The sequence below is a fragment of the Acomys minous genome (genome assembly GCF_964271855.1).
Source record: "Acomys minous genome assembly, chromosome: 11".
NCBI classification, from domain to species: Eukaryota; Metazoa; Chordata; class Mammalia; order Rodentia; family Muridae; genus Acomys; species Acomys minous.
Genome location: NC_140492.1, coordinates 44090938 through 44105321, shown reverse-complemented (window position 1 = coordinate 44105321; position 14384 = coordinate 44090938). Strand labels below are relative to the sequence as shown.

At 37.9% G+C, this 14384-nt stretch overlaps 1 protein-coding gene across 1 annotated transcript in view; it reads right to left on the bottom strand.

The window, feature by feature from the left end:
- The window catches only part of LOC311609347 (leukocyte surface antigen CD47-like), a 49789-nt gene that overhangs the window by 21652 nt on the left and 13753 nt on the right, over positions 1-14384 (bottom strand). The gene's annotated exons all lie outside the window — the stretch shown is intronic.

Here is a 14384-nt window from a genome sequence, read left to right as displayed (position 1 = left end):
AAAATAAAAATGTACATGTGATTTACTTATATAATGACATTTTACTTAGGATGCCCAAAGTTCTGGTTTCTGGAAGTTCTTCTGTCCTTCTGACCTGTGTTCTGTGGAAGGAAAGCCCAGTCGCTGAGAACAGGTCCTCACCACACTTCCAGGCCTGAAAACCAACTCTGACTCACAAGCAGAGTTGACAATAGACAGAATCTGAGCGCCTCTGCTTGTCACTGTCCTTAGTCACTGCCCAGGAAAGACACTGGCTATACGTACCCCTCAGCAAGTATCTCTGGCTCTTGACAAGGATGATATATGCAAAGAGTTTAAGGCAGAGGTTGGCTTCTCTCTTTTTTTAAAATGAAAGTAGATCTTTCGTATCATATTAGAACTATCATCCTGATTAGAGTTTCTCTCCCCTCCACTCTTCCCAGGCCCCTCCCCACCTCCCCTCCCCTTTGGATCCACTTCATTTCTGTCCCTCATTAGGAAAGAAGAGGCTTGTAAGAGATAACAACCAAGCATGATAAAATAAAATATAATAAGATGATGCAAAAACTATCATATCAAATTTGGACATGGCAACCTAGCAGGAGGAAGAGTGCCAAGAACAGACAAAGGAGCCAGAGACTCACTTGTTCTCACAGTCAGGAGTCCCATAAAAATACTAACCTAATCGATACAATATATACACAGAAGACCTGGTGTAGACTCATAGGCCCTGTGCTTGCTGCTTCAGTCTCTGTGAGCTCATATGCACCCTGCTTAGTTGACTTATAGGACCATATTCTTCCGGGGTTCTCCATCCCCTCTGACTCCGTCAGTCTTTCTGCCTCCTCTACTGCAAGATTTTCTGAGCCCTGAGAGGAGGTATTTGACAAAGACCTCTGACTTAGACACTCTCTCCTCATAATGCTCATTATGAGTCTCTGCATTTGTTCAATCTGCTGCTGGAGAAAGCCTCTCCTGAGATGATTTGATAGGGCACTGATCTATGAGTCATTAGAAATCATTTTATTGTATTTTTGTTGTTGTTTTAAGACTAGTCATATTTGGTTTTACCCTCAGTTTTGGGGCTATCTAGTCTCTGTTTCTTTATTACCCAAGCGTGGAGTCAACCTTAAATCAGGCATCAGCTAGCTACTCCCATATGTTCTGTGCCACCATTGACCTACCATATTTTGCAGGCAGAACAGATTGTAAGCCAAAGGTGTTTTGGCTGGATTAGTATGCACATTTCTGTTTCAGTAGACTGCAGAATACCTTCCTGCACCAAAGACACTAGAACACACAGGTTAAGGATCCAGGATCCATGTAGGCACCAGCTTGACTTCTCCATCTTCAATGAATTGTGTAGATGTCCTCAGCAATGGGGCCCCACTGTCATTTTTTGGAGGAGGAACAACCCGTTTTGTCTTAGCATTAACCTGAGTTCTTTGGGGATTTCCATGGGACCCCCTTGCCAACAATTCAGGAGAATGCAACCTAGGCCCCTCACAGGAAGCTTTGTCTGACTCATTATCCTCCATCACAAGAGTCCTTGCTATGGTCACGTTTATAAGAGTGAAAGTCTCCACTGCATTAGGTTTCCACACCACTCCCCAACGCCCTCCAATTCCAGCTGTCTCTCCCTTCATCCCATTTCCCCCTCCCACTTGATCTCCCCTACTCCTGTCCCCATCCACCCCCAGTCCATTTGTAAAAGCTGCTAGTCGTCCCAGAAAGATCCATGCATCCCACACACCCCTGAGACCTGTACCTAGACCGCCTCTCCTTTACTTAACTTCTCTGGGTCTGTGGATTTCAGCTAATATTCACTTCTAAGTGAATACTTGCCATAGTTGTCTTTCTAGGTCTAGGTTACCTTGCTCAGGATGATTTTTTCCTAGTTCTGTCAATTTGCCTGAAAATATGATGATGTCATCTTTTGAATAGCTGAGTGATATTCTTTTATATAAATGTGCCACATTTTGTTTATTTATTCTTCTGTTAAGGAACATCTAGGCTGTTTCCAGTTTCTGGCTAGTGTAAATAAAGCCATAATGAACATGGTTGAGCAAATGTCCTTGTGTTAGGATAGATCGGTCTTTTGGCATAGCTGGATCTTGAGGTAGATCAATTCCCAGTTTTCTGAGAAACCAGCATATTGATTTCTATAATGGCTGTATAGGTTTGCACTACCACCAGCAATGGAGGAGTGTTCTCCTTGCTCCACATTCTCACCAGCATAACCTGTCACTTGTATTTTTTTATTTTAACCATTCTGACTGACATAAAAGAGACTCTCAAAGTGGTTTTGATTTGCATTTCTTTGATAGCCAAGGATGTCAAACATTGCTTTAAATGTTTGTCATCGATTTGAGATTCCTCTATTGAGAATTCTTCATTTAGAGCTGTACTTCATTTTTAATTGGATTATTTATATTTTATTTTTATTTTTATTTATTTATTTTTTTAATAGCCTAGAGAGTTTATTGGTATTATTTACAGAAGCACAAATGAGAGGTTACTTATATGAACACAAGGACTAAAAAGCAAGTGTGTCACAAAAAAAGCTCAGTCTGATGTGTGAAAAAAACTCATGAAAGTTCCATCCTTAAGGCTCCCCACATGAGATGTAAGCCACTTAGAGTAGGAGGACCTCTTTTCTCCTCAGCAATTGTTACTGTGCGTGTAATCTTGGGAAGGGGACTTTGGGAATCTAAGTTCCAGGAGCTTGCTGCACCAAACAATATTAGTTTTCTTCTAGAGTCTTTAGGAGCTTACCTTTATGAAGTATTGTGTAGGTTTGATGGAAATAGATAAACAGGAAGTCCACCTCAGTCACAGTCATAGGGGAGGGGAGTAAGGGGAAAGCAGGAGGGAGGGAGGAATGGGAAGATACAAGGGATGGGATAACCATTGAGATGTAATATGAATAAATTAATAAAAAATTCAAAAAATGCTATAAAAGAAATAACAACAATGCAATTACTGGCACAAAGACTTACTTAAGTAAAATTATTCTTTTCTGTATTTATATTTTAATATCTAGTTTCTTGAGTTCCTTATATATTTTGGATATTAGACCTCTATTGGTTATGGAGTTGGTAAAGTTCTTTCACATTTTGTGGGCTGCTACTTTCTTCAACTGATGCTGTCCTTTGCCTTACAGAAGCTTTTCAGTTTCATGCGGTCCCAGTTATTAGTTATTGATCTTAGTGCCTGCACTATAAGTGTTCTGTTCAGGAGGTCATCTCCTATGCTAATGCACTCAGGGATTTTTTTCACTTTCTCTTCTATCAGGTTCAGTGTGTCTGGTTTTATGCTGAGGTCTTTGGTCCCCTTGGACTTGAGTTTTGATCAGGGTGATAAATGTGGATCTAGCTGCATTCTTCTACATGCAGATATTCAATTTGATGAGCACCATTTGTTGAAGATGCTGCCTTTTTCTCCAGCTTGTATTTCTGGCATCTTTATAAATAATCAGGCGACCATGTGTTTGGATTTATGTTGGGTTTTCAATTTAATTCCATTAATCAACATGTTTATTCTTATAGCAATACCATGAGGGTTTTATTACTATAACTCTGTAACACAACTTGAAATCAGACATTGTGATACCTCCAGCGGTTATTTTATTGTTCAGGACTAATTTAGCAATCTGTATTTTTGTTGTTGTGTTCTTCCATATGAAATTGAGAATTGTCATTAAAAGATCCGTTCAGAATTTTGATGGGGATTTCATTGAATGTCTAGATTGCTTTTGGTAGGATCACCATTTTTACTACTTTAATTATACTAATCCATGAGCATGGGAAATCTTTCCATATTCTGATATCTTCATTTTCTTTCTTCAAAGACTTAAAGATTTTATCATACAGGTCCCTCTCTTATTTGGTTATAGTTACCCCAGGATATTTTTTATATTATTTGTGACTACTGTGAAAGCTCTTGTTCTCCTGATTTTTTTTTCTCAGTTCATTTGTCATTAGTATATAGGCAGGCTATTGGCTTCTGTTTGTTTGTTGTTCTTTTAGGTTATCTAGTATCAAGCCACTTTGCTGAAAGTGTATCAGAAGTACAAGTTCTCTGATCCAATTTTTAGGATCACTTACTTATACCATCATATCACCTTCAAATAAAGGTAGTTTTCATCTTCCTTCCCAATTTATATACCCTGTATATCCTTCAGTTGTCTTATTGCTTTAGCCAAAACCTCAAGTACTATATTAAATATATATATATTGAGAGAGAGAGAGAGAGAGAGAGAGAGAGAGAGAGAGAGAGAGAGAGAGAGAAAACAATGTTGTCTTGCTTGTGATTTTAGTGGAATTGGTTTGAGTTCTTCTCCAATTAATTTGATGTTGGCTGTAGACTTGCTATAATTTGCCTTTATCTTGTTTAGATATGTCCCTTATATCCCTAATCTCTCCAGGAATTTTATCATGAAGAGGTGTTGGATGTATAAAAAGGCCTTTTCTATATCTAATGAGATCATCATGTGGGTTTTTTCCTTTCATTGCATTTAAATGATGGATTATAGCTACTGATTTTCATTTGTTGAACCATCCCTGTGTCTTCAGAATGAAGCTTACTTTGCCATGGTAGATGATCTTTTTAATATGTTCTTGGACTCAGTTTGCAAATGTTTTTATTGAATAGTTTTGCACCAATGTTCAAAAGGGAAATTTGTTTGTAATTCTCTTTCTTTGTTGAGTCTTTATGTGGTTTGAGTATCAGGGTGGCTGTGACCTTATTAAAGGAATTGGGCAGTGTTCTTACTGTTTCTGTTTTGTGGATCTTTGAAAGTCCGGTAGAATTCTGAGCTGAAGAAAGTTCATCTGCTCCTGAGCTTTTTTTATTTTTTATTTTTTTTGGGGGGGGGGAGACAGGAGACTTTTCTTTTCCTTTTTCTTTTTTTTTTTTTTTAAGATTTATTTATTTATTTATTTATATATACAGTGTTCTGTCTGCAAGTACATCTGCATGCCAGAAGATGGCACCAGATCTCACAATAGGTGGTTGTGAGCCACTGTGTGGTTGCTGGGAATTGAACTTTGGAAGGGCAACCAGTGCTCTTAATCTCTGAGCCATTTCTCCAGCTCAGTTGGGCTATTTTTAATGACTACTTTTATTTCACTGTGGGTTACAGGTCTATTTAAAATGTTTAACTAGTCTTGATTTAACTTTGGTAAATGATACTTATCAAGAAAATTATCTATTTCTTTTAGATTTTCCAATTTGGTGGAGGACAGGTTTTTTTTTTTTATTAAGTATATTCTTATGATTCTCTGGATTTCTTTACTGTCTATTGTTATGTCCTCTTTTCTGTTTCTGACTTTGTTAATTTAGCTCTTCTCTATCTTTTTGTTATCTTGAGTAAAGTTTTGTCTATTTTGTTGATTTTCTCAAAGAACCAGTTCTTTGTTTCATTAAATTTTTGTATTCCTCTCTTTGCTTATATTTTATTGATGTCAACCCTCAATTTGATTATTTCTTGTCTTCTACTCCTCTTGGGCATGCTTATTTCTTTTTTTTTTTTCAGGTGTGATGTTAAGTTCCTAGTATGAGATCTCTTTCTCTCTCTCTCTGTTTAATGTAGGCACTTAGTCTTAGGATTGATTTCATTGCATCACATGAGTTTGGGTATGCTGTGTACTCATTTTCATTAAATTCTACAAAGTTTTTAATTTCTTTATTTCTCTTTTGATACATTTTCAGTATAGTTGCTCAATTTCCATGAGGTTGTAAGCGTTCTCTTGTTTTTAATATACAACTTTAATCTTTGAAAGTCTGAATGGTTGTAGGGAGTTATTTCAATATTCTTGTATTTGTTGAGATTTGCCCTTTGACAGAGTATGTTGTTAATTTTGGGGAAAGTTTTATAAGAAGCTGAGAAAAAGTGTGTGTGTGTGTGTGTGTGTGTGTGTGTGTGTTTGGGTGAAATATTCTGTAAATATCTGTTCATTACATTTGGTTTATAACGTCTGCTAGCTCCATTCTTTTTCTGTTTAGTTTTTGTCTGGATGACCTCTCTATTGGTGAGAGGGGAGTATTGATGTCGCTTACTCTTAGTGTATGATGATCAGTATGTGATTTAAGATTTTTAAGTGTTTCTTTTAGAAGCTTGGATGCCTTTATGCTTGGGGCATAGATGTGAAGAATTGAAATGTCATCTTAATGGATTTTTCTTTTGATGAATATGTAGTAACCTTTACCATATTTTTTTGTTAGTTTTGGTTTCAAATCTATATTAAAATGGCTGCATCAGCTTGTTTCTTAGGTTCATTGGCTTGGAATATATTTTAATGTAATGTCTATACTTGATATTGAGGTGTGTTTCTTGGATGCAGTAAAAGACTGGATCCTGTTTTTTTTTTTTTTAATCTATTCCATTAGTCTGTGTCTTCTTATTGGGGAGTTGGGATCATTGATTTTGAGGGATCCTAGTGACCAACAGTTGTTGATTCTTGTTATGTTGTTGTTGTTGTTGTTGATGTTGTTGTTGGTGTTGTTGTTTGGTAGTGGTGGTATGTTTGTATGCTTCCATTTTTTGGTTTTGCTGCTGTGATAGTATTTAATTTCTTGTGATTTCATAGAAGTAGTTAACCTACTTTGGTTGGAGTTTTCCTTCTAGCATCTTCTCTTGGTCTGGATTTGTAGATAGTAGATAGTAGATAGTTATTGTTTAAATTTGAGATTGTTATGGAATATCTTGTTTTCTCCATTCATGGTGATTGGAAAATTTTGCTGGATATAGTAGTCTGGAAAGGCATATGTGGTATCTTAGGAGTCTGTAGCACATTTGTCCAGGCTTTTCTGGCTTTCAGAGTCATCATTGAGAAGTGTGGTATAATTCTTATATGTTACATGGCCTTTTCCATTTTCAGCATTTAATATTATTTCTTCATTCTATATGTTTAGTGTTTTGATTATTATGTGGCAAGAGGGCATTCTTATCTGTTCCAATCTATATGGTATTCTTTATTCATTTTCTACCTTTAGATGCATCTTGTTCTTTAGGTTATGAACATTCTATGATTTTGTTCAAAATATTTTCTGGGCTTTTAATCTGAGATTCCTCTCCTTCATCCATTTATATTATTTGTAGGTTTGGTCTTTTCATAGTGTCTGAGATTTCCTGGACTTTTGTGTCAGGAATGTTTTAGATTTGCCAGTTTCTTTGGCCAATGTATGCATTACTTCTATTGTATCTTCAATGTTTAGAACTCTCTCTTCCTTCTCTTATATTTTTTGATACAGCCTATCTCTGTAGTTCCTGTTCAATTTCCTAAAATTTTAAGTTCTCAAATTTCCTCAGTTTGTGTTTTCTTTATCACATCTATTTCCATATTAAGGTATTGGACAGTTTATTGGTTTCGTTCAACTGTTTGCATTTCCTGGCTTTCTTTAAGAGATTTATTCATTTCTTCCAATTGTTTGTTTGTGCTTTCCTAGCTTTCTATAAGAGGTTTATTCATTTCCTCTTTAAGTATCTCTATCATCTTTATACAGTTGATTTTAACGTCTTTTTGTTTGTGCTTCAGCTATGTTGAGATATTCAGGGCCTGTTGTGGTAGGATAGCTGGGCTTTGGTGGAGACATACTGCTCTGGATGTTGTTGATTGTGCTTTGAAGCTGATCTCTAGGCATCTGGATTTGGGGTTAATTATAAGTCTAGGTGCTGGTTTCTGGGTTTGTCATTGTTAGGTGGGTTTTATTCCTTGGAATGTCTGTTGTCTGTTTTACTGGCTTGCTCAGTTGGTGTGTTCAAAAGGAATGCCTGCTGGTGTTGGAGGCTGGGATGCAGTGCCAAGTCAGGGAAGGAAAGTTAGGAGGAGACCATCTGTGGGATCCACAGGAGATAGGTGGCAAGAAGTTAGTGATCTGTTGTTCTGGGGGGACAAAGAGAACTGAGGAGATCTGTGGGCAGCCTTCAAAGGTTGGCTCTTACCACATGCTAGGTAACTTGTGAACTATGATTGTGTATTTGCAAGTTGAATACCTGTGTGTGCAAAGTGCCAAAATCTACTTGAAGCAACACTGGTCTACTTCTGCAAAGCATGATTCAAAGGACATGGTGAGGGAGCACTTTGGACAGCCAGTCTGTCCTTCTCTTGTTGTGAATAAGGGCAAGAAAGAAGAGTTGACAGAAAATTATGCATATAGCTATAGCTAGTCATATGACATCTTGAGATGCATATTTATTGGACAGTACTCAAATCTGAATTAACCTGTCTTTTCAAGCATCACTTATTTGCAGTGAAAACATTCTATTTTTTGAACAATATATTATCATTATAATCACCTACTGTTCACTAGAATGTCACTAGAATACTTTTCTATTCTTATTTGCCTTTGTGACAGTTGATCAACTCTCCCCTGCCTTACCCTTCTACTGCTATCCCCATCTGGTAACCATAGTCTTCTTCCAATTTGCATAAAATCAAGGTTTTAAAGTTCCACCTAATAAAGTTTTTCAGTGCTTCCCTTTTTGTGTCTGACTAATGACTTCTAGTCTATCTATGGGGTTGCAAATTATAGGAGGATTTTATACCTTTCTCACAACTAAGTAGTGTTCCACCGTGTATATGCATCACATTCTTCTTTCTCATTTATCAGTTGGTTTTTAGACTGGTTTCACCCCTTGATTATTGTGACTAGTGCCCTAACCAACATGGAAGTTCATATGTTTGTTCACTGTATATGTCATAGTTTGAATCTGGAATGCCCCACCACCAAACTCACAGGCTCATGCATACTTGGTCCCCAGCTGGCAAACACTGTTTTGTGAGGTTGTGAAATCTTTTGGGATGGGGGTATGGTTGGTTGAGGTAAGACATAAAAAATCAGTCTTTAAGCTTGGCTCTCTTTCTAGCTTACTCTCTGGAATGTGATAAGGTGCTTTATATGTTCACTTCTATTGCCAGAGCCCCCTGCCATGCCTTCTCTATCACAATAGACACCAATCCTCTGAAACATGAGTCAAAATTGAGAAATAAAATCCTTTCTCCCTTAAGTTTCTCCTGTCATATATTCTGTCATAGCAACTTTGCTAGCAACTTTCCTTCTTTCTGTGACAAAACATCCAAGGTGACATTGAGTTGAATTGTTGGTCAAAGTGACCCCATGGAATTCCCAAACAACCCAGACTATTACCAAGACTATAATTTTCTCCACAAACTGACAGCAGGCCCATTGCTGAAGACAATATCTATACTGAACATGGAGATGTTGAGTTGTTGCCTTCATAGAGCCTTCACCTCTATGTTTTGGCATCTTTGGTTCAGGAATGTACTCTGCATGCTATCAAAAGAGAAACATATATACAAAGCCAGCAACAAGCCCTCTTATCTACAGGGATGTACTGCCTTTAAGATATGCTCCAGCAATGGCCAAAGCTGGTGGGAGTAACCAACCAATAAGATTTTACTTAAGGCATACTCCACAAAATGGAACCCAATAACCAACCTTCGCTAAGGTAACCAAAAATCTGAGACTAGATACCCTAGGAACCTAGGGTGAATACAAGTAATACTGGTCTAAAAAAAAAAAGATGATAAAATGACTCCTAAGGATATTAGGCTATCCTCGTAGATCCTTGCCTTGTTTCTTTTGGCTCAGAATTTAAGAACATACTCTGTGATGGCAGGGAGGCATGATGGTGAGGATGAAACATGGCTATTCACATTTAAGTTAAGAAACAGATGGCAAAAATGCTGGCACTCAATTGCCTTTCTGTCTTTAATTCACTCCAGGATGCCAGCCCATGGAATGGTGCTACTCACAGCTATCGTGAATGTCCCATGCCGTCAAACCTTCCTAGACATGTGATTACACATGGGCCCATCACTTTTCTTTTCTAAGTTTCATCAAACTGACAGGGTTAGCCATCACATCTATGAAAATGGTGATGTGGGGGTTTATATATACAGGACTGGTATTGGTGAGTAATGTGGTAAGTCTATTTGTAGTTTTTCCGGAACCTATATAGCTTTCCATAATGGATATACTAATACACACTCACACAAATGGTTTGTAGGGATTCCTTTTATGTCACAGCCTTGATAGCCATTGCTGGCTAAAAACAGCCACCATAACTAGAGTGGGATAACATTTTACATTGGTTTTGATTTCAGTTTCCCTAATGGTTGGTTATGCTATGCTAAGCATTTTTCCTATACCTATAGCCTAGCCTATTTGAATGTATTTTTAAGCAAACTCATGCAACTACAACCAAATTATTTTTTTTTGACAAAGTGCCATGGGCATAAACTGTGACAACCATTGTGGAAATCAATGTGGATGTTTCTTAAAAAGGATGTGCAGTGGAGAAAAGACAGCCTCATCAGCAAATGGTGCTGGGAAAACTGGATCCCCCAGTGTAGAAGAAAGCTAGGTCTTTCCCTTCACTGTGCACAAAAATCGGCTCCAAAGAGTTTAATGATCAAAGAGTTTACTAATCTCAACAAAGAACATGAAAGTGCTAGAAGAAAGTGGAATATACTAAAAGATGCAGGCATATGTAAAGATTAACTCTTATTAGAGATATCACCAAGGTTGCTTACTAAATAAGGTCAACAAGTGACAAATAGGACATCATGATGCTAAATTCTGTATAGCAAATGAAACTACTGTCAATTGAGTGAAAATGCAAGCTATAGAGTGAGAATAAGTACCAACCACTTATACAACTGACAGAGGATTAATATCTAGAATATGCAAAGAACTAAAAAACCCACAAAATCCTAAACAAATTAAAACTAATGAATTCTGGCAATGAAGAGAGAATTCTCAAACCAGTATGCATCATGATCATTGAACCCTTTAAAACTGCGCAAGATCTGTAGCCATCAGGATAATGCAAGTTAAAACTGTTTTAAGATCCCAGCTCACTTCAGTGAGTGTGGCTATTATCAAAAATTCAAATCACATTAGATACTGCTGAGGTTGTAGACAAAGGAGACCTTTGTTCGCCGTTGGTGGGAGTGTAGAGAGCACATCCACTATGAAAAGCTATCTGAAGATTTTCTCCAAAATGATACAAATTGAACTACCATATGATGAAGGATATACCCAGAGAACTCTTTACTCTACTACAAGGATTCTTGCACATCTATATTTGTTGTTCTTCTATTCAAAATAGCCAGGAAATGGGATCCGCTTTGATGCTCATCAACAGGTGAATTACTAATGAAAACATGACCCACATACACCATGGAATTCTAGTCAGCTGCAAAGAAAAATGCAATTATGAAATTTGATGGCAAATGAGAAGAACTAGAAAATATTATACTAAGTAAAGTATCCCAGGCTCAGAGAGACAAATGTTGCATGTCTGTTCTCATACTTGGGTCCTAGCTGAAGACCTTTAGATGTAAACTGGAATATCTGTAGAAGCCAGAAAACTAGAAAGGGGTCACTGGAGGGGGATACCTTAAGGGATACACATTAGTAGAGTATAGATGATATAAAAGCAGAGTGAGGAAATGCTTGGAGTAGAAACTTCTACTTAGGCATGAGTATTTCAGGAATGAATGCGGAAAGATTAATTAAAGTGAAGGAGCTATGAAACACCATTTGGAAACCTAAGGCCTTGTAAGCTCTGTGAGATTTCCTGCATAGCTAGACAATGTTCCTCCCAAAAGCCATTGCTTATCAAAGCAAAACCACAGCACTGTATTGTATGGTCCTTCTTTTGGAGTTAATGGGTAGGGAAGCCCCACAGCCTATTGTTTCTACTATTGATTTCCCACCAAACCAGATGATAAAACTTTGTTCCTAGAAATACCACGTACCTTGGTCCAAGACAGGAAAACCCAGGCGGAACTGAGTTGGACACTTCCTCCTTTCAAACTGGGGACTTTTGTTACTGGGAAGACTTGTGTTACTTGACTGCAGACTGTTGAGGGAAATAAGGCATCAGTGGTCTTGCCCATCTGTAAACACTACAAACTATAATGCTCATCTGTCAGGCAAGATGTGCCCACTGGTGCAATATGGTATGACTATTAAGGAGGTAACAAAATAATCTCTAAGTGGATTAAAGGGCCTCTCTACAGAAGGAAATATATGACCAGTACTGCAAACTTGGTCAAAACCCCATGATTGCAGAGGCCATAGGCTCTGGGGTGGACACATACTTCTATTGCTTCGCTAAAGAGGAGTGGCACTAAATGGCATCTGCAATATTTCTGATTAGTATAAACAGTCACTACTCTCATCTTCAACTAAAGGAGCTTCTCTATGTAGTGAATGTCATGACTTGTGCCTGTTCCTGGTTCTTAGAATAAGTGGAAACTTGAGTGACAGCCTTAAACTGAACATTTTTACCAGCTACACTAAGGCTTATGGAGAATCACAGATGAGGAAATGGAAAGAGTGTAGCAACTGGTAGAAAGAAGGAGTATGAAGCGTTATCTTTAAGGCATGACACAGCCATTGCAAACATGAGCCCACAGCAACTTTGGTTGCCTCCATGGGCCTGCACCAGCCTGGGCCTGTCAGCATCCAATCATGAACTTGAGAGGAACTTCTGGGGCCCTTCCATTTTTTTGGTAAACTACTGGATACTGATGGGTTCTGGAAGAAGGACAATCACAGTTTCCATTTTGTTCCCAATGGTAATCCCACCAAGACCCAATGGATAGTTCCAAACCTATGGCCACATAGATGACCCTGGTTAAAACCAGTAGGTCAGAAAACAAAACAAAAAGACCCAGACTTGAGAAAGGAACCTGTGATGAAGATTAGGGATTCAAGATCGGGGGATAACAGACAGGCAAAGGAGAGAAAAATAGGTGGGGGTTAAAGCAAACAGGATCCACTCTGTATATGTATGAAATTGTCAAAGGATAAAATTTATCAGTAAGAAAAAATATTTAGATTGTCAATTTAGGTCTGTTTCCTGCTCTGTCTTTAGGTATGGATATATTTTACAGTACTCAGTTAAAAAAATTCTCTGACATATGACCCGGGGTCAACTCTGGGTGTACTGTGCTGTAATTCATCCTCATTGTGAAGGTCCACAGCTGCCTCCTGCTCCAACTCAAGGAGAGTGACTGCTTTGCCACTGGATCATTTTGTCTCAGTTTTCTTTTTATTTAGTGTTGTTAGTTTTTATTAAATTGATTTATCACATTCTGGATATTAACCCTTTTTACCACAGATAGAGTTTGAAAATATTTTCTATCATTGTTTTAGTTGCCTATGCTTTGCAGGGTTTATGAAAAGAAAATAAAGAAAACTTTTGCCCATCCCAATATCTTTAAATAGTTCCTTCATGGTTTCCTCTGTTTCATAGTGTCAGATCTTATATCTAAATCTTTAATCCATTTCTAGTTTATTTTCTGTGTGGTGATTTTTAAAGTATGGTTCTTGTAAAAGCAGAAAGAGACCAATGAAACATGTTTTTTTTTTCATTTCAGCAGTGGTAATCTTATTGCTCCCATTACTCAAGGTAAAACAAAACAAAACAAACAAACAAATAACAAAAACCCAAACCAACAATAACTTGGTTCTGCCTGAATTCTGTTTTCTTGCATCCCACTGTAAGCAGATAGAAAATCCTGCTATCTCTTATATCCAAATATGATATATGTTCAGTATGTGATCTCATGTTCAATGTGAGCTGACATTGACCTCAACTCTTAAACAAATAAGCACCTTTAAGATATACTAACATGGTGGCACACACCTGTAATCCCAGCACTCTTCCAGGCAGAGGCAAGAGGATCTCTATGAGTTCAAGGCCAGCCTGGTCTACAAAGCCAGTCCAGGACAGCCAAGGCTCTACAAAGAAACTCTGTATTGAAAAATAAATAAATAAAATATATTTTAGCAGGAACTCCTAAATGAAAATGATATGTTTTCAACAGTGGACCACCATTTTTTTTTTTTGGCTTGTCACTGGAAGCCTCTGTCAGCAGGTTCTTCTCCAGGCACCAGCTATTAGCGTATAATGGTACAGGAGTCCTTTAGTTGACCAAAAGTCAGTGGCAGTAGAACAGACTCCTGGGGCAGTGGTTCTGGAAATGTCTTTTGGGGAGAAGGTCTGGACTCAGCCTTGGGTAGAAAGGAGCCTTCCATGTGAAGACAGGGAAGCCAAATGATGACCAATGTGGCTGGAGGCTAGTGACACAGAGCAGATGGGATGCCTCCTTTATGCTGGGTCCTAACAGCTTGTTAATGGAGTACAAATTTAATTCCTATTTTGATGGCAAGTGACTGGAAGGGAAAGAAAATCACTGAGTCTATCAGTCCTGTAGGATGGGTCACAGAGAGGCTGAATAATCAGAAGGCATGGCCTTTGATGAGAGAGAGAGAGAGAGAGAGAGAGAGAGAGAGAGAGAGAGAGAGAGAGAGAGAGAGAGAGAGAGAGAGAAAGAAGAAGAAGAAGAAGAAGAAGAAGAAGA